This window comes from Hemiscyllium ocellatum, chromosome 6 (assembly GCF_020745735.1).
Source record: "Hemiscyllium ocellatum isolate sHemOce1 chromosome 6, sHemOce1.pat.X.cur, whole genome shotgun sequence".
Classification (NCBI taxonomy): Eukaryota; Metazoa; Chordata; class Chondrichthyes; order Orectolobiformes; family Hemiscylliidae; genus Hemiscyllium; species Hemiscyllium ocellatum.
The window spans coordinates 86,626,968-86,651,190 of NC_083406.1; the positions used below are offsets into that span (position 1 = coordinate 86,626,968).

The window sequence follows — 24,223 nt, forward strand, 5'->3', positions numbered from 1 at the left end:
TTTATAAGGGCTTTGATCAGTATATACCGTCCAGATTCATCCTTTATCTGACTTAAGATTTTGAAAGGAAGGTTCTTCCAAATGAGGATGACTAGTCCCCTACTTTTTGAGCTAAAAGATTAAAAGAAGGCCTGATCAAATCCTTCCTGTTATAATTTCAAGTTCTCTTTATCCAGTAAATGTGTCTCCTGTAAGAGAGCTGTATCAACCCTTTCTTTTTTGAGGTTTGGTGGTATTTTCTTCCTTTTGATTGGTGAATTACTCCCCTTGACATTCCAGGTGCACCACTTAATTGAATGACTAACCATGATCATCCAGGCAAGTCCGAGACCCCCCCGGGGAGGAAGAACCCCACCCAAAATATACTGAGCATAGACCGTAGAAAATTCACAAAAATATAAATTCTTTAATGCACTCACGCCAATATAGTGAAAAACTATTTCTAAATAAAAAAAATAAAACACATTTAAAAGGAGATTTTCCCCCTTGCTCCCAGGGGGCATTGCTTCCTGTCAGTAAACTCATTATATCCTCTCTCAACCAGCGCCCCACCCTCAACCCAGGCACCACATAGTAAAATAAAGAAATTCAAGTGTACTATAAAACTAAATTTGAAAGTGAGTTCCCCACCTCCCCACCCACACCAACACCTAGATCCGTTTAGTAAAGATAATACCAAGTATAAGCATATAAAACTAGAAAGTTACAATCTCAGCTAGTAATAACTAAGCATAATAACAGAAAAAGAAAACCCCGCTCTAAGAAAGAAATGAGGAAGGGCAAAGCAAACGCCCTCCCCCACATGAATCAACTAAACCGCCTGGCCTATATAAATAAAAGGGAAATTGCATACTGGAGAACAAATAAGACCCCCTCTCTAACCCCGGAGGCAATATTAAACAATAAAGGAAATATGAAGGAAAAAAAGAGGTAAACCAGGGAGGGTGGAGGGGGGGGAAGCAAAACAGCATCATTAACCACATGGATTAATTCTTACAGTCTATTTAAGAAAGTCCAAAAATTCTTTGGCCTTCTCTGGCGATCCAAAGTTATAGACAGATCCTTTGTGGCTAAACTGCAGCATCGCTTGATAACACAAGGAATACTGGATGTTTAAGTCCCTTAGACGCTTCTTCGTTTCATCAAACGCCCTCCTCTTGCAGACCAAAGCTGGGGAGAAATCCTGGAACCGCATAACTCTAAATCCCTTATATGTCATGGCTTGGGATTCCTTCCCGAGGGTTCTGGAGGCTTCTAGGAGCATTTGCCTCTCTCTGTAACACTGAAGCTGGAACAGGATCGGGCGGGGGCACTGGTCTGACCCGGTGGGCCCACTCCACCAACGCTTGGCCTGACCCAGACTCCAGCTTCAACGTCTGAGGGAGCCACTGCTCCAAAAAGACTGCAAGCTGGCCTTCCTCTTCCCGTTCGGGAAGGTCCAGCAAATGAATATTTTCTCAGTGACACCGATTCTCGAGGTCGTCGATGTGTTCTTCTAAGGCCTGGACTCATTGTTCGAGAGTCCGGACCCAGCCCACGGCTGACTCTGCAGCAGCTTCCGAGGTCGCGGCCTTTAGCTCCGCCCCTCCAATGCGATGTTCGAGTTTTTCAATATCTCGGTTGTGCTTTTGCAGCGCAACTGAGAATGCTTCCAATTTGGACTTAAATTCGTCTATGAAGACATCGATCTTCTCCTGCAGCTTGTTAATTACAGAGAACAGGTGAGTCCCCCAAGGTGACCGCAGGCTTCTCTGTGCTGCTGGAGGGATGTGGGAGGGGTTCCTGCCTCTGCGAGCTGCGGGCACTCTTTCCTTTAGTCATTTTAGCACTCCACTAAACTACTCAAGCTACTTGCAGAATGACCAAAAAAATTAGGTAAAAGTTATTTTGAATGGTTTGGAAGGTGTAGTCGAGGCAGGTAGCCCACTTTGCCCGAGTTTTGGGTGGAGTACTAAGGACCAAGGCTTGCTGGGTCGCCGCCATCTTGGATCTCCCTCCTCATTGGCTTTTATTCTTCTGAGAGAAAGTGAGGACTGCAGATACTGGAGAGTCAGAGTCGAAAAGTGTGGCGCTGGAAAAGCATGGCAGCTCAGGCAGCATCCGAGGAGTAGGAGGGTTGATGTTTTGGGCGTAAGCCCTTCATAAGGAATGTTGGGGGGATGGGCTGTGGGGAAGGGGCTGAGAGATAAATAGGAGAGATGGGGTGGTGCTGGGATGGAAGGTAGCTGGGAATATATGTGAATGCAGATGGGGGTGTGATTGTGATAGGTCGGTGGGGAGGATGGAGTGGGTGGGTGGGAAAGAAGATGGACAGGTGGGGCAGGTCAAGACGGCAGTGCCAAATTGGATGGTTGGATCTGGGATGTGTTGGAGGGAGGAGAAATTTTCTGGCCAGTCTGCCATGTGGGATTTTGTTATTTGTTTCATTAAAACCCAGGGAGCCAACATCCACTGCACTACCTTCATAAATACTTTGTAGTTGTTCCTCAAAATTTCAATTCAGTTCGAAAATCATAACCCCTTTAACAAAATCATGTTGAGTATTTCTGGTTAATCAGTTTATCCAGCTTTTCAGAATTGAATATAATAATTTGCCCACCACCAAAGTCAGACAGATTGGCATGTAATTGCCTACCCCTTGCACTCTGTAATTACTAAGGATTGGAAAGTAGTCCTCAATGCATCCATTATTTTCTACTTGGTTTCCTTTAACAAGCTGGAACACAATTCATCCCGCTCTGCCAATTTCTCCACCTTCCTGAATGTCAGTTCTTCCAGTACTTTCACTCACATTATACTACTTTATCTAATATTCCTCATTCCCTTTTTTGACTAGAATGACAGCATTGTAAAGACAAATACAGAGTAATTATCAAGAACCTTGCCACATCTTCTGCCTCTTGAGTACTTGGTTTAATCATCTCAAATCCAAAAAGGAATTAATTGCACCCTCTTTCTTGATTACAGCAGTTATAAGCTGCAACAAAGTGTTTTATTTCATCGATATAATTAATCATTTCAAGTCTGTCCACTGTATCCAGTTCAGTTTTCAGTTTGTCCCGAATGTGTACACATTCATCGATTAGTTGAAGGAACTGCATCAACTTTCAAATATCAGGTCATGTTCCCCAACTCTATTTCTGATACTTTGATTTCTGTATCAATGCCATTTCCTGCTCTAGCCTGTACCTGGAAACCTTCAACTTTGCTTCCAATTACAACCCTTCTCTTACTTTTACATGATCCAGCTGTCACACTTCCCTTCTCTTCCTCAACTTCTTTAACTCTATTTCTGGGAATAAGCATTCTGTCAACAAGCTAACTGACTCCCACAGCTACCATGAGTACATTTCCTCACACCCAGCTTCCTTTAAGGACCCTGTTCCATCCTCCAAGTTTCTTAATCTCTGCTACATCGATTCTGATGATGTAACCTCCCACAATAACACTTCTGATGTGTCTGCCTTTCTCCAGTCACATTGTATCATTCATCAGTTCTGAAGAAGAGCCATATTAGAATGCAAATATTGACTATTTTTCTCTCTTCACAGATAGCCATATAAATACTGTGGCTACAAGAGGAGATTAGCAGCTCGGAGTCCTCACCGCCTGACTCCCCAAAGCCTTCTACTATAAACATGGCACAAGCCAAGAGTGTGATGGAATGCTCCCACACTCCAAAAACACTCAAGTAGCCTGACTCATTCAGCTTGTTTGATTGGCATTATATTGGCTCCCTCCATCACTGATGCTCAGTAGTAGTAGTGTGTACCCTTTAGAAAGTAACAACACCAACTCCAAGCCAGTCACCATCCTGAGTGCGAAGATAGCATTATTCCCTCAGTGCCAATGGGTCAAAATCTTTGAACTCTTTTCATAACAGTACTGTGGGTCTACCTACACTTTTGCTGAAACTGCAAACTGATAAAAGAGAAGCATTAGAAACTGTGTACATGCAACTTGAGAAACAATGAGTTGAATCTTACATTTTGGCTAATCTGAGTTGTGTCATGTTTATTGGAATGTTTTTGCTGTGAAGTCTATCGGGTTCTCTCATTGTATTTTACAAAACACGCCTTATTGATTACAACACCGTTTTTATGGCATTCATTACAGCTCATCTTACCATGTGCCATATCCAGGGCAAATTGCCTTTCCCTGGATATCCTCAATTCATTGGCACCCCTTAAGACTGTGCCATCTTTAAAAACCTGGTGTGTACCCAGGCAAACTATTGTCAGTTCATTGCAGGGCTGCATGGCTCCTCATATTGGCCTGGATATGGCAGACTGGGGTAATTGGCACCCAACCTTGCTGGATGGGTTGGTGCAGAGGTGGGACTTGCTCTTCACCAGGACCAGCAGAAGAAGCCACAATACAGGTTGCTGTCAGCCTGACCTAATATTGCCAATCTCTGCCATCTGGAGGAATGCCCAGCACTGTAGGAAGAAGGTCAATGACTGTCTTCACTCTGCCTGTGTAAGTGCCATCGTCTTCCCGACAAAAATTCACTCACACTATTTCTGCCACTGTACCAAGTCTCACGCTCGACCACTCTCACTATTGCCTGTAACCACTTCCCTCGCACGCTTACAGCCACCCAAATCCCTGACATCAGTAACCCTGCGCTAACCACTAACCTTGCACTAACCACGAACTCTGCACTGACTGCAAACCCTGTACTGACTGCTAACCCTACACTAACCACTAACCCGGCACTAACCGCGAACCCTGCACTAACTGCTAACCCTGCGCTGCCTACCAGCTAACTCAGAATACCTCTCCACCTGCACCAGGAAATAACAGCTGTGCCCCCTACTTTCATCTCTCTTAATACCTGCTTCTCACTCATTTTAAGAGAAATACAGCCCCCATTTATCTGATTCATCCATATTTCTCACCACTGCTCACATCACTCAGACCCCTTTGAAATTATGCCCAGTGCAACCAACATGATATTTTTTTAATTAACAAGTGTAAACAAGGACTGACAAGGAATGTGAATTCAAGTAGATGAATTTAATGTCAAATCAGATACAGAAAGAGAAGTAGAAAGGGAAAGGAAGTTTGCATTAGGAGACAAAAGGTTGGTAAAGAGAGACAAAATGACAGGAATGAACAGGAAGGATAAAATAAATTGCACATGTTTAAAATATTCCTAAAAAATATTAAAAACTAGGAGTGAGACTCCACATTTATAATTGATAAACTATGGTGCCAGGAAAGTTGATTAACAGTCATTAACATTTATCACTTTGTTAAGAGCTGTGTTGGATTCCAATTTTTAGTGGTAAATTTTTGCAACAATTTTAATTTGCATCCACTGTGCAAACTCAGCAACTTCATTACTTTCAATATCATAGTGAAGCAGATCGCTAAGTGGATTTATTGGGAAACTAATGGTGGCAAAGCACAGTTTGAACAATCACTTTTGGATTTTTGCAATTAACCATGCATTTACTACAACCCTGAAGCTGTTGTACCATTTATATTTCAAAAAAGTCACCGTTATTAGCCTCACTAATTTTATCAGCAAAGTCTGGTCCCTTATGCTTGAAGGTGAGCTAAGGCTGCCAAGTTAAATGTATGTCCTACATTTAAGGCAGGAATAACAATAAAAATAAAAGCAAAATACTATGGATGCTGGAACAAACACAGAGCATGCTGGAGAAACTCAGCAGGTCTGGCAGCATCTATGGAGAGAGAAACACAGTTAATGTTTTGAGTCTGATATGATTCTTTTTCAAAATTCTTTTTAAAACATACAGAACTTGTACTGACCTCTCAAATCAAAGAGAAAGTGTTGGAGGAACTCATTTTGCTTTTATTTTTATTGACCTCAATCTCCCGTGAAAGGTCAAGGTCAAAGTAACAAAGGGTCAAGAAAAAGCAGGTAGACAATTTTGCTGGGCGACGTAAGCTCAGGGTGGAACCTAAACAAAAAGCAGCATCGCCTGAGGTGAGTTCTGTTGGAATTAAAGGTTGGGGGGGGGAGCAGTCTTACAGTGGCCTGAATACCATGGTCTACGGCAAGAAATGTAGCACAATGTGAGAAGGCCAACGTTGCTGTCGGGAATAACCCGCTGCAGGTTTTAATGAATTTCTGGGCATCGAAGCAAGATTCTCACTCAGCAGCAGCGAGCGGTCTATTCAGGAGGATTTTACGTGTTAATGAACTCATTACCTGCACATCTTACCTCATTAATATGCAGCTTCTTCTCCTACTGCCAGCCATGAGCTACTAGACACCTGAAAATTTACAATGTGGAAACATTGCAGCTCATTGGTGACTTCATCTGGCTACTTGTTCCAAAGGACCTCCATATTGGACAAAGGCACCAACATTTAGGCATGTTGCATTGGCAATACGGACTCCATCTCCATGGACATTGTCATCCGAAATGGAAGAGCATGTAAGAACCATCATGGTACATCTTTGATCCACTTACTGTACACATCTGCACCTCAATGCTGCACCTCGGGCTGCAAAAACAAATAGCATTAAAACACCCTGCAGCAAGGACACTGTGCACTCAGGGACACACATCCAGATCCTGGATTGCATCAGACTATATCTCTGTCTTATTCTTTTGCTTTTTTAGCAGGCTCTCACTTTGACCACATCTGGATGCTGTACCTTGTTCTTTGTGCTTTGCCCACTCAAACCAGGCTCACAATTCTGTAGTAATGCCAATCTGTTTAGCGCTGATGCAAAGCGAGAAAGCTTGTCATGATTGACAGCATCCATAGAATCATAGAATCCCTACAGTGTGGAAAGCAGGCCATTCAGCCCATTGAGTCCGCACCAACCCTCAAAAGAGCATCCCATCTGAACCCACACCCCTTCCTATCCCTGTAACCCTGCATTTCGTATGGCTAGTCCACCTAGCCTATATACTCTTGGACACTAATGGCAATTTAGCGAGGCCAATCTATCTGACATATACATGTTTGGACTGTGGGAGGAAACTAGAGCACCCGGGGAAGTTCACGCAGACCCGGGGAGAATGTGCAAACTCCACACAGACAGTCGCCTGAGGCTGGAATTGCACCCAGGTTCCTGGCGCTGTGTGACAGCAGTGCTAACCTGTGGGCCACTGTGCCCCCCAATCAAGTCAAGGGAGATAGCCTTTTGTTGGAGGTCCCAGCACAGTAAGTCAAGGGCAGCCTTCAATAACAGTGCAGGAATTTTGACATAGTCAGTCAGGCACTTGGGATGGTCAGATTCAGGATGTCAGATTCAGGATGCTTTCTTCATAAGGGGTGAGGAGCCCAAATGGTGGGAAGCCCATCACCCATCTGACTGTTTCGTTCCTACTGGGGGCTACTTCCCTCCTGAAATGAGAAAGAAGCAGACATTAAGGGAGATGAAAGTGGGTAGCACAGCTATTGCTTTAGGTCCAGATGGAGGAGGTGCTCTGAACAACTGAGTAGGCAGCAGGGTAATTGGTGCCAGGAGTTCAGATGGGTGAGAGCGAGTGAGAAATGATGTTACAGGCAGTAGTGAGAGTTTAGAGAAGGAGCATTGGTGGGAGGTGGGTAAAATAACAGAAATTGAGTGTATCTCTTGTAGATATTGACTGGAAACAGGTCACTTCACGCAACAGGCTGGTCCTCTGTGAGTGATTTCCTTTCAGGTTAGGTGTGTTTTTAGCTGTCTCTGTGTTTAAAAACCTTGAGGGAATGAAATGAGGGGTGTGCATCACTTGTTGAGGGAGGTACTCTTTTTGGCAGAAAGAAAACTCATCAGAGCAAACAGATCATGATGTTCACAGAAGTGTTACACATCCCGGTGAAGAAAGCTACGTGTGGTGAAGTGATGTTGCTGACCCATCTACATGTGCTCTGCTGACCAGTTTTCGCCATTTTGGAATTCCATTATAACTAGCAATCGTTTTGCATTTATTAAAGAAATCTGGTAATGGATCTTTTTATTCTTACTTTGTCATAAAACATACAATTTACGGTGTCAGAAATTGAGTAAAATTATTAAATTTAAGTTTGACCGACTGAGTAGTAGTACTAAAGAAAGACCGTGCATTCTCCCAACTTGGTTATTTCAAAATTAGTAGTACAATAATTATGAGAGATAAACAACAAGGGGCAAGATGTTGTATATGTGTCTGTAAGGGTCTAAAAGTGTTAACACTTCATTGAGTGCAATAAGCACCATTCACTGTGATGCTGTCATGGGAATTCATCAGAATAAAAATGGAATTTGCAGGAGACTGACTGTGGCTGGTGAGCTCCTGACAGTCTCTGAGGTAATGTCGGTCATATTCATGTAACTTGTACATTGTTGCAGTAATGCAATAAACTTCATATTGTTTACTCACCAGGACTATTCCAGGTGGACCAGCAAGTGGATATCCTAATTCATAACAACTCAATTCATGCTTGAAGAAAACGACAGACCAACTTTTTTTGGTGCATGTTTGAGATTGCTTCTTGCCTTGCTCATCCAGCAGAGGGATAAACTAATGTGTAAGTGCTATCAGCCAAGAAAAACATGAAATGTACAGTATAATACTAAAACCTTACAATAGTTAAGCACCTTCCTGCATTATACACTGTTCATTGTTGATCTTCCCTATGTCAATACTTTAACCGGAAAAATATATACTAGTGCACTTAATTTTCCTGATAAGTCACCCAATTTCACAGTGTAACTCTATGTCATATTGTGTAAGCAAATTAATTTTACCAATGTTATATTCCAATGCTAAGTCTTTTGTAAATTCCATAACAAACTTGTCAAAACATATTTTGTTGATATTGGAAACAACCTTTTGGTTTCAAAATGTGGTTTTGCATTTATACATTGTCCCTGATTGCGCACAGGATAAATGATTCAGTCAATTGAAACCAGGTGCAGAGCTCTGTTTTCTGGCAGGAGCTTTTAATGTTGGGAAATGCTAGTGGGAGTTTCCACTTTGTTATAACATTAAAACAATTCAAAATTAATTTTAGAATGGATTTGGGGGTTTCCTGAGCCCTTTATAACACAGCTTCTTTCCAGACGAAGGCAATATCTTAATTCATGCCAAGCCTATGATGACTAACACCATGGAACCGTCGCAAAATTCTAGGGCCATTCCTTCTGTGATTCACATCGTTAACTTTATTGTGATTGTATTTGATATAAATCAGACCGTTAAATCAGAGGATTGGGTAGTAAACCTTGTACAGACTGTTACTTCCACTGTAGGCACTAATATTCCATGGAACAGGTTTATGTAGGATACTTTTCTATTTTTATTAGTATTAATACTTATTTAATTATTTTAAAATAGGATAAATAATACACTTCTCTCTGTTTTTCTTAGGTGGTGAAAGAGTTCCATTAATCAGGTAGGTATCTCGAGCACAAGGAGATTTTTATTTTAAAATTCAAAGGTATAGGAGAAAATAAGATCCATTTTAATACGAAATCAAAGGCTTGAATTTGTTATACTTTATCATCTTAAATTCAATTATATTCAGCACCCTTCTCATAAAAGTATAAAAGTTTCATCATCTTTGATTTAGATATTTTGCTGAAAATTAGTAGCTTTATAAACACTCTTTCTCATTAAGCATGAGGATCTGGATAGCGGTTAAAATAATTGTGGAAATTGTGCTTTGGATACTTTGACCAGTTTATGTATTAAAACACTTTACCCAAGTGTTCTTGGTTGGTGAAGTGGACAAAGTGACACAGAATCCAGTTTGTGGCTTAACTCAATTATATTAACAATATATTCCTTATTGAAAACGCAAGATGAGCATTTCCCAAATTCCCACAATATTCAATTTTTCTGTAATGCTATCCATTTGAGAAAGGATAGACGTGTGAGCTGGGCCATTGGAATCTCCTTCCTCTCTGTCATAAAACTGGCTCTCTTGCACAAGGGTGAGGTTGCAATTCAAAGCAAATCTTCCCTGGGTCTTCTTGGGTTGCTGCACGACCTTCCTCCTTGACTCTTGCTGCGAGCCTACGCTGAGAGGCTGACTTCCAGGAACGTGTTTTCATCCCACCTCACCAAATGTTCAGTGGCCTTTGACCAATGGAGTCATGAGTTAGATTCAAATTATCCAATTGGATCATGCAACACCTTTCACTACTTGCCATGCTGGGAAGGTGTAAAGTGCACATACTCGGACACTGGCCTGGAAGTCAAGGTGACAGAAAGGTTAATTGATACTTCTCCAATACACAACCTTGAGCTGGTTGTAACAGGTTCCCCATGATCCTTTGTAATCTCTTTGATCTCGGTTTCCATTGTCCCCTGTAAAGGATTGCAGTTGGCTGCTGTTTAATATAGTTTAGCCGATTTTCTGTTATGGCCGATTTCTCTGGCTGGAGGTGAATTTATGACCACCAGATTCAAGACAATTAAATTATTTTAAAGACACTGCTTGAAATGCAGTATTCAGTTTGTGGCTCAACTCAGGAGTGTGTGAAAATACTCTCCCTTTGCCTGAATGATTTCCACTTCAACAACACAAAAGAACCATGACACCATATTGGACAAAGCACTCACCACCCATCCACCACCAGACATATTTGCTGCTGTATCACTAACACATGGCAGCAGCAGTGTCTACCATCTACAAGATGCACTGAATCAATTTGCTGATCTCATTTTACAGCACCTTCCCAAACTGCGATCTCCACCATCTGGAAGGCCAAGGGTAGCAGATACACTGAGACACTACCACCACCTGCAAGTTCCCCTCTACATATCATCCTGACATATTATCATTTCGCTTTTTGTCAGTGGATCAAAATTCTGGAACACCCTATCTGATAGTCATGTGGATATATAACCCTTTTATTCAAGAAGGGAGGGAAGGCAGGAAACAAGAAACAATAGTCCAGGTGTCTTGCCATCTATCAAGGGGAAGGTGATAATATTGGTCTTTAAAGAGATTATAACTGGGTACTTAGAAAAACCCAAGGTAATCAGCAAGAATCAACAGGATTTTTTAAATGGAAAATCACATTTAAACAATTTCATTGAAGGAGTAACTTAATTTACATAAAGAGGGCCTGTAGACATAATGTACTTGGAGAAAGTTATAAAGAAAAACACTTTTGACTGTAAGTCAATCCATGGTCAGCATCACGTATTGCCCTCAAGTCCGTTCCGAGGAAAGGAAAAGGTAGATCCTGTCAGGTTGTTCCCTGAGCAGACTGTCAAATCCATTTTGCAGAATGCCTCATCACCAGAACTTTCCAACAAACACGAAGACATTGCTTGGCTATTGATGAGAAGGGCACTATCTGTGAGATTTTTCATGTATGCCCAGTCGCTCTGCACCACCACACACTGTCCTTGAAGTGGCTGTGGGGGGGGTGGTAGAGACTGTCACACATCTCCTTCTGGAATGTGCCTTTGCAAAAGGAATCTGGAGAGAGAGAGATGCAATGGTTTTTGTCAAGACTTGGCCCTGAGCAACACCATGACATAGGACTCTGTGCTTTATGGTCTGTTCCCTGAGATACACACCGAGACAAACATCGACTGCACTTAGAGAACCATCAACTTGGTGAAAAATACTCTTTGGTCTGCTTGAAACTTGTTGGTCCTCCAGAGCAAGGAGTTGTCCCCAGCTGAGTGTTGCTGACTGGCATATTCCAAGGTCCAGGACTACCTGCTGAGGATGCACTAAAGCTTGTGGCAGCTGCTGCTAAGGCACAAAGGGGAAAGACCACTGTCTAAGGTCTTCCTGCTGAACTTAAATGGGGTCTGTGCATGTATTTTGCATGATTTATTATCCTCTAGGAGAGAACTTTCTAAAAAGCGAATTAAATATTAAGTATTTAGGGAATCACTTTGTCACACTATAACAGTCTGCTTGGAAGAAGAAGGAAATACCGAATTAAAACAGCACTGATCCAGATTAATTCATAGAGGTTAAAGTGCTGACTACAGAATGTTAGCCACAGTGTTTGAAATGCCTCGTGACGCCTGACATTGGGGAACCAACCGGTTCATTGGTTTCTTTTTTAACAATTGATCTAACTTTTCAAAACGTTGCCAAAATTTAAAGCCCCATAAGCAGATTTGCAAACATATTGGAATATGTACCAGCGCTCAACCTAAAAGAGAATCACCAGCCTGTACTTCATCTCAGAATAGATCCACACAATTACCGTCCTCATCGATCATTCCATGGTTTCCCTTACTGCCAGCTAGACAGCAAATATCACTTACTAACTGCATTAAGTGTTTTCAGTTTCATGTAACTGTCCTTCTAACTGAATATAATTCATCCATGGATCAATCTACTGTTTAATTATCAGATTTCACTGGCTAATGTTTTTTAATGAACAATAACTATTTGACACAAGCAGGGGCCTATGTTCTTAAATTAACAGACTTCCTGCTGATTGGTGAATTTAATTAATACTATATAATGGTTAGGTTTTGGCATGTGAGCAGAAGATTAAATATTTCAGGTTATTACATATTTAGATGTTTTATATTTTAAAGCTAGAGAGGGGCAAACAGGAAGGTGGAGAATTTGTGTTTATTTAGGGGAGCATTGGACAGTAGTAAAAAGAGCATAACTAACAGATAAACTCCATATGGATGGAGATATAAGATAATAAACTACCAATCACACTTATGTGGTCTACAGATCACCTAATAATGAAGGAGGTGAAGAAAGAAACATGTAGGAAATCCAGGAATTGAGTTAAAACTATTAGCATAATAAGCATGGGGGATTCCTACCTGGGTAAAGAGGCCCCCTAATGGTAACTACAGTGTACACTGTATACAAGCAGAAATACTGAGTACTTGGTGATAAAGAGATGCCAATAATCATGGGTGAGTTCAGTGTACATATAAACTGGAAAAATCAGATTGGCAATAGTAGGATAAAGAGTTCACAGAGTACTTCCCCAGATAGATTCTTGGAGCAGCACATTTTGGAACTAACCAGAGAGTAGGTCATATTAAACTTGGTATTGTGTAATGTGATAGGATTAATTCAAGAGCTTAGAGTAAAGCCACCATTAGGTAACAGTGATCGCAACAAGATTGAATTTTGGAGAGTATAAGGTCTAAGCCTAGTATTTTAAACTTAAAAACAGCAAGCTGAGTTAGATCCATGATATGGAGATGCCGGTGTTGGACTGGGGTGGACAAAGTCAGAAATCACATGAAAGCAGCTTATTGTCCAACAGGTTGATGTAAAAGCACAAACTTCTGGAGCACTGCTGCTTTGTCAAGTGAAGTCACTTCACCTGATAAAGGAGCAGCACTCTGAAAGCTTGTGATTTTAAATAAACATGTTGGACTATAATCTGGTGTCATCAGAGTTAGATGCATACTATGCTGGGAGCTAAATCAATAGAGATACAGTAGCAGACATGAAGGAGATATTTTTGAATACTCAGACGAAATATATTCAAACTAGGAAGAAAATAAAGGGACCCCCCCCCACCCCCCTACCCCACCACCACCACCCTCCCCAATCCCTGATTACTTATAGAAAACATCAAACCTAAGGAAAAAGCATATACTAGCACAAAGCTGAGTGACAGGTCAGAAAATAAAGAGAATGAGCAACAGTAGTTATTGGGTAGTTCAAAATTTGAGTATTGCTGATAAAAAGACACAAACTTAATGAAGATTTTTATCTTGCACTCATAATTCACAAGAACATCAAAGGTGCTGATTGGCAAGTGGACTTTGAACAGTACAGTTGTTGCCATTGACAATGTACCCATTAATACGCACAATTTATCTAACTTTTCAAATGAAGTTTGTGAGGTGCCCATAATAGCAAGAGGTAGATCAGCTGGTGGGAAGGATTTTCCTGGCAAGGAACCAAGGTATCAGTTAAAGTGTGTTTGCTTTAACGCAAGGAGTATCAGGAATAAAAGTGACAAACTTAGAGCATGGATCAGTACCTGGTGCTATGATGTTGTGGCCATAAGAGAGACATGGGTTTCTCAGGGGCAGGAATGGTTGCTGGATGTTCCAGCGTTTAGAGCATTTAAAAAGAATAGGGAGGGGGGAAAAAGAGGAGGGGGTGTAGCACTACTAATCAGAGAGGGTATCACAGCTACATAAGTTACCAATGTCGAGGAAGATCTGCCTACCGAGTCAGTATGGGTGGAAATTAGGAACAGCAAGGGAGCAGTCACCACTTCAGGGGTTTACTACAGACCCGCCAATAGCAGCAGGGAGATGGAAGAAAGCATAGGTCGGCAGATTTTGGAAAAGTGTGACATAGTAAGGTTGTTGTAATGGGTGATTTTAACTTTTCCAATATTGATTGGAACCTCCTTCGAGTAGAAGATTTGAATGGACCTGTTTTTGTAAGGTATGTTCAGGAGGGTTTCCTAACTCGGTACGTTGACAGGCCAATGAGGGGAGAGGCCATTCTAGACTTAGTGCTTGGAAACGAGCCGGGGCAGGTATCAGATCTTGTGGTGGGAAAACATTTTGGTGATAGTGACCACAACTGCCTCACTTTCTACATAGCTATGGAGAAGGAGAGGATTAGGTAAAATGGGAGGATATTTAATTGGGGAAGAGGAAACTATGATGCGATTAGACATGAGTTAGGAAGCATGGACTGGGAACAATTGTTCCATGGTAAAGGCACTATAGACATGTGGAGACTATTTAAGGAACAGTTGTTGCGAGTGATGAATAAATATGTCCCTCTGAGACAGGCAAGAAGTGGTAAGATAAAGGAACCTTGGATGACGAGAGTGGTGGAGCTTCTCGTCAAAAGGAAAAAGGTAGCTTACATAAGGTGGAGGAAGCTAGGGTCAAGCTCAGCTCTACAGGATTACAGGAAGGCGAGGAAGGAGCTTAAAAATGGTCTGAGGAGAGCCAGGAGGGGGCACGAGAAAGGCTTGGCAGAATGGATTAGGAAGAACACAAAGGCATTTTACACTTATGTGAGGAATAAGAGAATGGTCAAAGAAAGAGTAGGGCCGATCAGGGATAGCACAGGGAATTTGTGTGTGGAATCTGAGGATGTAGGGGAAGCCCTAAATGAGTTTTTTGCTTCTGTCTTTACGAAAGAAACGAACTTTATAGTGAATGAAACCTTTGAAGAGCAGGTGTGCATGCTGAAATGGATAGAGGTAGAGGAAGCTGATGTGCTGAAAATTTTGTCAAACATTAAGATTGGCAAGTCGCCAGGCAAGGACTAGATTTGTCCTCGGCTGCTTTGGGAAATGAGAAATGTAATTGCTTCGCCACTTGCGAAGATCTTTTCATCCTCGCTCTCCACTGGAGTCGTACCTGAGGACTGGAGAGAGGCAAATGTAATTCCTCTCTTCAAGAAAGGAAATAGGGAATCCCTGGCAATTACAGACCAGTAAGTCTCACGTCTGTCATCTGCAAGGTGTTAGAAAGGAATCTGAGGGATAGGATTTATGACCATCTGGAAGAGCATCTGGAGGGGCAGGTCATACCTCACAAACCTTATCGAGTTCTTTGAGGATGTGACTAGAAAGTTGATGAGGATCGAGCTGTGGATGTGGTGTATATGGACTTCAGAAAGGCATTTGATAAGGTTCCTCATGGTAGGCTCATTCAGAAGGTCAGGAGGAATGGGATTCAGAGGAACATAGCTGTCTGGATACAGAATTAGCTGGCCAACAGAGGACAGCGAGTGGTAGTAGAAGGAAAATATTCTGCCTGGAAGTCTGTGGTGAGTGGTGTTCCACAGGGCTCTGTCCTTAGGCCTCCATTGTTTGTAATTTGTATTAATGACTTGGATGAGGGGATTGAAGGATGGATCAACAAGTTTCAGATGACACAAAGGTTGGAGGTGTCGTTGACAGTATAGAGGGCTGTTGTAGGCTGCAGCAGGACATTGACAGGATGCAGAGATGGACTGAGAGGTGGCAGATGGAGTTCCAGCTGGATAAATGTGAGATGATGCATTTTGGAAGGTCAAATTTGAAAGCTGAGTACAGGATTAAGGATAGGATTCTTGGCAGTGTGGAGAAACAGAGGGATCTTGGGGTGCAAGTACATAGATCCCTTAAAATGGCCACCCAAGTGGATAGGGTTATTAAGAAAACATATGGTGTTTTGGCTTTCATTAACAGGGGTATTGAGTTTAAGAGTTGTGAGATCTTGTTGCAGCTCTATAAAACATTGGTTAGACTGCACAGTTCTGGTCGTCCTATTATAAGAAAGATGTGGATGCTTTGGAGAGGGTTCAGAGGAGGTTTACCAGGATGCTGTCTGGACTGGAGGGCTTATCTTATGAGGAGAGTTTGACTGAGTTTGGAATTTTCTCATTGGAGAAAATGAGGAGAAGAGGGGACCTAATTGAGATATACAAGATAATGAGAGGCATAGATTGAGTTGATAGCCAGAGACTAATTCTCAGGGCAGAAATGAACAACACGAGGAGTCATAGTTTTAAGCTGGTTGGAGGAAAGTATAGAGGGGATGTCAGAGGCGGGTTCTTTACACAGAGAGTTTGAGAGCATGGAATGCGTTGCCAGCAGCAGTTGTGGAGGCAAGGTCATTGGGGACATTTAAGAGATTCCTGGACATGCATATGGTCACAGAAATTTGAGGGAGCATACATGAGGATCAGTGGTCGGCATTACAGGGCCTGTTCTGTGCTGTACTGTTCTATGTTCTATTTTCTATAATAGACTCATGAATAAGATCAGAGAGTATAGAGTCAGAAGATAAGAAGAATGAATTAGTAGCTAATTTCAAGACTGAAAATAGAGAGTGGGAGTATAGGGTAAGGATTCAGAGTGACAGAAGGTGGGATGTGAAATTCACAAGGAACACTGTTTTGATTAATGCTGTTTACAATTAAGTTAATGACTTGAACTGTAGACACAAATATATAATTTCTAAATTTATAGAATAAATTGGGAATAGGTGAGTGCAGGGGAATAAACAGTGCTGCTGAGGCCTGCAACAAATAGTAATAGTAGGATGAAGAGTTCACAGAGTACTTCCCAGATAGATTCTTGAAGCAGCACATTCTGGAACTAACCAGAGAGCAGATCATATTAAACTTGGTATTGTGTAATGTGATAAGATTAATTCAAGAGCTCAGAGTCAAGCCACCACTTTATTCTGAGGGTAATAATAAACTTGAAGAATGATCAAATGAAATTCAACACAGATAAATTGAGATAATACATTTTGGTAGGAAAGGTGGTGTTATTTGGAAGGTACAAGCCCATGTGGAGTGGAGGAGCAAAGAAATCTCACTGTAATGACATCAATCATTAAGTGTTGCACCACAGGTTAACAGAGCCATACAAAAAGCCACCACAACACTCAAAGCTTTTCCCAAAGCCTAGATCCAAGACTCAACTGCACCTTTGGAAGAAGACTATGTTGGCCTTGAAGCACTAACATTAACAGATATTACCAGACCTACTGAGTTTCTCCAGCACTTTCTGTTTTTGTTTCACTTTTCCAGCATCTGCAGTACTTTACTCCTGTCATCTCCTTTCAGCACTCAAGAATTCAGATACACTTCTGGTGATCCTGATAGGCATTTGCTTTAAAAGGTTAAATGACACACAGTATGCTCAGCCTGTCAGACGCTGTTACTCTGAGCTAGTGCTGGGGAACGGAGTCCTTGCGAGAAACCAACAAGATTATTGAATTCAAAAGAAAGAAGGAATGAAAATAGATGTGAAAGCTGTCAACAGGCCAATTGATAATATGGGTTTTATAGAAGATGTTGATGTAGTAATGTACAGATTTCCCTTCAGGTTGATTAATTGATAGATATTTCTGGGATGAAAGCCAGTTAACTCCCACTAGAAGAATCTCCACGGGCAATAATGATGCAAAAATTCTCTTTGATACAGATTTATAATTTATGCACAGATGGAGCAGCAGTATACAAATGTCAACTGTCTATGTGTATTCTTATTGTGAACAAGAAGTAGTATTAAATGTTTCAGTAGTGATGTAATTTAGAAAATCATGGCTGTAAAGTCTGTCACAATTTGCAACCTTTGAGAGAGTTAACAGGTAGCAGAACTACCTGACAGCACCAAGTATTCTGAACAAGATATATTATAACCTTTTGGTCCAGCAGCTAGTGTAGCTGGTTGCCTGGAGACGAACACAAATTTGAATTCGGCCAATCAGTTTAAATTATATTCTCCAAAAATTACCAGGCATACACCTCTGCAAAACTATTGTTACATCACGGGGTAAACTCTCCTGCTTAATTTAAACCAGCAACACCGAAAAGATTTATCCTGTGCAGTAATCTGTGAACATTTGAGAGGGCAAGAACTATTTAAAATAAAAATTACCAACTTTATTTCTTAAAGCATAACAGAAAATGATTAACGAGCAACTATTTACAACTCCTTCCTCTAACCTATCTTTTACTTTCCCTTCAATAGCACTAGCCTAATAAAACCCCTGAGTAAGATTTACCAAAATTCAAATTTCCAAAACCAGCCAGATGTAGAATCTTCTTTTTATATCTTCCCCAGTCTTCTTTTCTTCTTCTTAGGGATTTCTGTTTCACAAGTTACTGATTGATAAAGGTACCTTTAAGAGAGCTATTTTTCTAGGCAGTCTGCAGATGTTGATGGCTTAGCAGTTCTCCTTCCAACTGTTCAATTTTCCCCCAAAGCCTCAGATTGTGTCATGGTTTTTAAGATTATCAATATACTGAATTCAAACTTGATTGGAGTTTGGTAATTTTTGAAGGATATAATTTAAACTGATTGGCCGAATTCAAATTTGTGTTCGTCTCCAGGTAACCAGCTACACTAGCTACTGGACCAAAAGGTTATAATATATCTTGTTCAGAATACTTGGTGCTGTCAGGTAGTTCTGCTACCTGTTAACTCTCTTAAAGGTACAGTACTTCTTCATAACACTATAACAAAGAAAAAAATAGAATTGACTGTCAACAAGTCATGCTGCAAAGATAAGAAATACTTGTGTTGTGTTTGGGGAGATGCAGTTTTGTCAGTTATGTAAATCTTACAAGCTGGCTTGCCTTAAGTCATGTGACCTCTACCTCTACTGTAACAACTTTCATTTTAGTTTGTGGCAGCCATAAAATACAGAACACAAAATCAGAAATGTGCAGCTGTGATTGAATGAATTTTCAGAGCAATGGCTAACTAAGAAAAGGAAGAATTAAAACAACAGTCGGTAACTTTGAAGTGCTGGATGAATGGCTGTGAATTTCCATTCCCTGCTGTAGTGGAAATTAAAAGAGTTTTGAAACAGAATTGGAGATTGTTCCGGTCACATTGCAAATACTTTGAGATAGTCGAATATAATTCAGACTGACTAAATAAGAATAGAAATCCTGTTATTAGTAATGAAGGAAGAGTGCTAAAAGCTGGGACAGTGAAATAAGACTCCAGAAAGTTTGAAGGCCTTGACAACTCACTTTGAGCCTTCTATTAACATTATGTTTGAGTGATATCTGTCAAACATCAGAGCTTTGGGATCAGCGAGACCACTGATCAGCATGTGATGGCTCGAAGTCATCGTGCTGAATCTTTTGATTTTGATGAACTAGAAGATGATTTCAGCAGAGTTAGGTTTGCCTTTGATGTTGGATATCTTGCTGTGAAAGTGCATCTGCTGAGAGAAGAGAAACTTATTTTCAAGAAAACTATTGACATATATCAGCGCTCTGAGGTTGTCAATCATCAGCTAGAGAGTATTAAGATGAGAACAAACATGGCTTTGCATCACACTGAGAGATATCCCAGGCTGACCAGCAACAATGGATTGGAGAAAAGGAATAGATATTCGCTAGTGAGGTTTTATGGGTGGCACAGTGGCTCAGAGGTTAGTGCTGCTGCCTCACAGTGCCAGGGACCTGCGTTTGATTCCTGCCTCAGGCGACTGTCTGTGTGGAGCTTGCATGTTCGCCCTATGGCTCCGTGGGTTTCCTCCAGCTGGTTTGGTTTCCTCCCACTATCCAAAGACATGCAGGTCAGGTGAATTGGCCATAGTGTTAGGTGCGTTAGTCAGGGGTACATATAGGGTAGGGGAATTGGCCTGGGTGGGTTACTCTTTGGAGGGTTGGTGTGGACTTATTGGACCGAAGGGCCTATTTCCACACTGTAGGGAATCTAATCTTTAAAAAAAAGGTAAGGTTGAACCACATGATATAATGATACACTCCCCAAGAGTACAAGCAAAGTTTAAAGTCTGATGCAATTGAAAATGCAGTTCAGGAGTTTTAGATAGAAAACATTAACAACAATCCACTTTTCACAGCCAAAAGATCCTCTAATGCTTAGACCGGTAACTATACATGTGCCAGAAGTGATTTGGAGCATTTCACAGGTCACAAAGCCACTTACTGCTGAAATGATTCCAGAAGATTATAAAGATGCTTTACAGATCTTGGATGTCTTCCTGGTGACTAACATCTTGAAATAAATGAGAGTGTGAAAGTATTTGCCAAGGCGGGTTTACACTGCGAGTCCACACTGAAAGGCAAGATAGAAGAGCTGGTAAAGAAAAATAATCAGCAAAGTGACAACTCCTACAGATCTTGACAAGTTGAGAGCTGCAGCACAGATGCAGCAGTCAACAAATGTGAAAGCAGTGCAGTGATTTGTAGATTCATGAACTATTTATCATTTGGCAGTGAACATCCGCTCAAACTCACAGCTAAGGATGTGTAGCAGTGTTGGGGCACAGAACAAGAACAAGAACAAGTTATGAGGAATTAGACCAATGGGTACTGGTGAGGGTGTGTAGCTAAGGGTAAGGCAATTTTGAGGACATGACAAGTGTCTGAATTCTTAGAGATAATAGCAAAGTATATAGTACCTATGTAGCAAGTCCCACATCAAGAAGCTTCAGATCATGCTTACAGTATCCTTTCTGTAGCCAATCAATCAAATTGCCAACTCTTTAAAATCCTATTGATCTCTGATCCTATTAACTTGAATATTATCAGCTCTCTCAAGGGACCATATTAACTATAACCTCAAATCATTTCAGTTAATTGGAAATGACTTCACTTTCATAAACAAAGGACTCAGTAAATTGGTGTAGAAAGAATATAACTGTGTGACCACTTCTGTTGACTGCTCCTGGATTAGACTGTTTCCAGTGGTCTCCCTCAATGCTATGTAGCCCAGCCGTTTCCTAGCTAGCTACACTTTCAACTTATTACGTGGACATAAAGTTGGTGATGTGCATTGGCAAATAAAAATTTGTGACTTCCATAACATTCAACCAATCTGATGGTTGTCATAAGTTGGGCAGCAAATTGAAAATCTCAAATTCCATGCATAAAAACATAGGCACTAGGAGCAAGATTAAACAAGTCAATCCCTCAAGCCTGCTCTGCCATTAAATGTGATCATGGCTGATCTTTTCTCAACCTCAACTCCAGTTTCCTGTTCACTCCCTATAACCCTTCAACCCATTACTAAATAAAAGTTTGTCTATCTCCTGCTTAAACCTATCTAATGTCTTGGCATCCACCACACTCTGGAATGGTGAATTCCATGGATTCATCAGCCTTTGAGAGAAGAAAGTTCTCCTCATCTCTGTTTTAAATCTGCCACCCTCATCCTAAAACTATGATCTCTCATTCTAGATATCCCTACAAAAGGACACCTCCTTTCTTTATCTATTATGTCAATCCCTTTTAGCATATTTTATACTTCAATTAAATCTTCTCTCACCTTCTAAACTCTAGACAGTTGAGGCCTAAACTGCTCAATTTTACTTCATTAGACAAACCCTTCATCTCTGGAAGCATTCTAGTGAACCTCCTCTGAAATACCTCTAAAATATTTATTCTAGCTCTCTGCTTTCTGTTGGTAAGCCAATCCTTTATCCAAGCTAAGAAATTATCCATAACGTCATATGATCTTACTGTGTGTATTAACCTTTTGTGCAGCACCTGATCAATTGCCTTCTGGAAGTCCAGATATATTACATCAATAGGATCCCTACGTTTCACATTGCTTGTTACTTCTTCTAAGAATGTAGCAACTTAGCCAAATATGATTTATCCTTCATAAACCATATTGATTCTGATGCGGTATAATTTGACTTTCTAAATATCCTGTTACTACTTCTGTCTTTTTGAATAAGGGTGTTATAGTGGTTCTGTTCGCTGAGCTGGGAGTTTTTATTGCAAACGTTTCGTCCCTTTTCTAGGTGACATCTTCAGTGCTTGGGAGCCTCCTGTGAAGCGCTTCTGTGCTGATTCCTCCGGCATTTACACTGGTTTGAATCTGCCACTTCTGATTGTCAGTAGCTGTCCGCTGCAGTGGCCGGTTTATCGCGTCTCGGTCGATGTGTCTGTTGAGAGAATTTGTGGATGAGTACCATGCCTCTAGGAATTCCCTGGCTGTTCTCTGTTTGGCCTGCCCTATAATAGTGGTGTTGTCCCAATCGAATTTGTGTTGTTTGTCATCTAAGTGTATGGCTACTAGGGATAGCTGATCGTGTCATATTAAAGGGTGTTATATTAACATTTTTCTAATTCACTGAAACCTTTCTAGCTTCCAGGGAGTTTTGGAATATTATAACTGATGGATTCATTATCATTGTTGCCACATATAATTATACAGTCATAGAGTTTACAGCAAGGAAACAGATCCTTTGATCCAACTCATCAATGCTTATCAGATATCCTCAATTAATCTAGTCCCATTTGGCCCATATCCCTTCAAACTCTTCATAGTATGCACCCATCCCAATATTTCTTAAATGTTGTAATTGCAACTGCCTCCCACCACTTTCTATGGCACATGCACCACCCTCTGCATTAAAACATTGCCCCTTAGCTGACTGATATATTAGCCTCAGGTTAAGATGGCAAACATAAATTGAAAACAATACTGAAGGTAATACGCATGATGGATGGTGGGGAAGGTTGGGGGGGTGGGTTGGTGGTGTGGTGGGGGCAGGGGTAGTAGGTGGGTGAGGTTAATGAAATAATTGGCCCAGAAACAGGAAAAGCCCATGATTCTCTCTTGGGCCCTACTGTTGGGTATGAGGGGCTGTTGCATGCTCCTTGCGTCAAAGTTTGTTGTGGTAATGCAGGTGCATAAAGTTTAATAGATAGCATGTTTGAGAAGTGCATGTTGTTCTGGAAATCCATGGGTCATACTGCAAAAGGGCCAGCAACTTAGCCAAATATGATTTACCCTTCATAAACCATATTGACTCTGATGTGGTATAATTTGACGTTCTAAATATCCTGTTACTACTTTCTTACTCATGGATTCTAACAATTTCCCAATGATACATGTTAATCTAACTGGTCTATAATTTCCTACTTTCTGTATTTTTGAATAAGGGTGTTATATTAACATTAGACCAAGCCTCCTGCTGACAAACTCCATGTGATAAAGCTCCCCTAGATGTGTTACAGGAGAGTTTGGGGTAGTGATCAAATGCACTGTTTAAAAAAGTAAGTTTTGAAGAGAATTGTGAAGATGAGGTGAGCAGGAATAACTAGAGACAAGTTGTATTGAGGGTGTAGCAGAGGTGGTTGTGAGGGATGGGGGAAAGTTAACAAAGTAGTAATAACTTAGTGTTTTCAATTGGTTTTCAAAACCTAAATGCACCAGGAAAGATTAATGTCACAGGAAATGATAAAAAGAGAAAATCACATTAATGACCAGAAAAGAAAATTGTGTTTATTGGATTGTTAATTGAAAGAAAAACACAAAACCATACAAGCAAGTTAACACTGGGCTGAAACCAACACCCCCAGTCAGAAAATTTAAGCTTTGCTTATTCATATGAAATGGGTCACATTTTAATCCGTCAAATCTTTAAACAGGCTGTAAGGAATGAAAACATTCCATGTATTTGAAAATAAGATGCAAGCAGATATCCAAAGGTATGGCCAAACTAATCTGATCTGTTTGCTTATTCATCTTGCAGAGTAAATGAAAATATCAATGCAAAGAGGACATGACAGTTATTTAATTATTACTTCTACATTTGGTTATAGATATGATATAAAATCCTGTACTGACCACAGCATGCAACCCAATTTAAATGACAGTTGATAAAAACAAGATCATAAATGAGTAGGCATGGGCTTATTCAAGCACATCCTGCAGTGATTTCCAAGTATTAAATCACAGCAATCCAGGCAGCAATAATCGAGTATGGTTTTATGTTTTTCTTTCAATTAACAATCCAATAAACATATTTTCTTTTCTGATCATTAATGTGATTTTCTCTTTTTATCATTTCCTGTGACATTAATCTTTCCTGGTGCAGAAGGGATT

At 40.8% G+C, this 24,223-nt stretch overlaps 1 protein-coding gene across 1 annotated transcript in view; it reads left to right on the forward strand.

The window, feature by feature from the left end:
• The first annotated feature begins 1,974 nt into the window (after positions 1-1,974).
• The window catches only part of rpl21 (ribosomal protein L21), a 374,380-nt gene continuing 352,131 nt past the window's right edge, over positions 1,975-24,223 (forward strand). The window contains exon 1 of the mRNA XM_060826110.1: positions 1,975-1,986. The gene's annotated coding sequence lies outside the window, so the exon portion shown is untranslated. The remainder of the gene's footprint in view (positions 1,987-24,223) is intronic.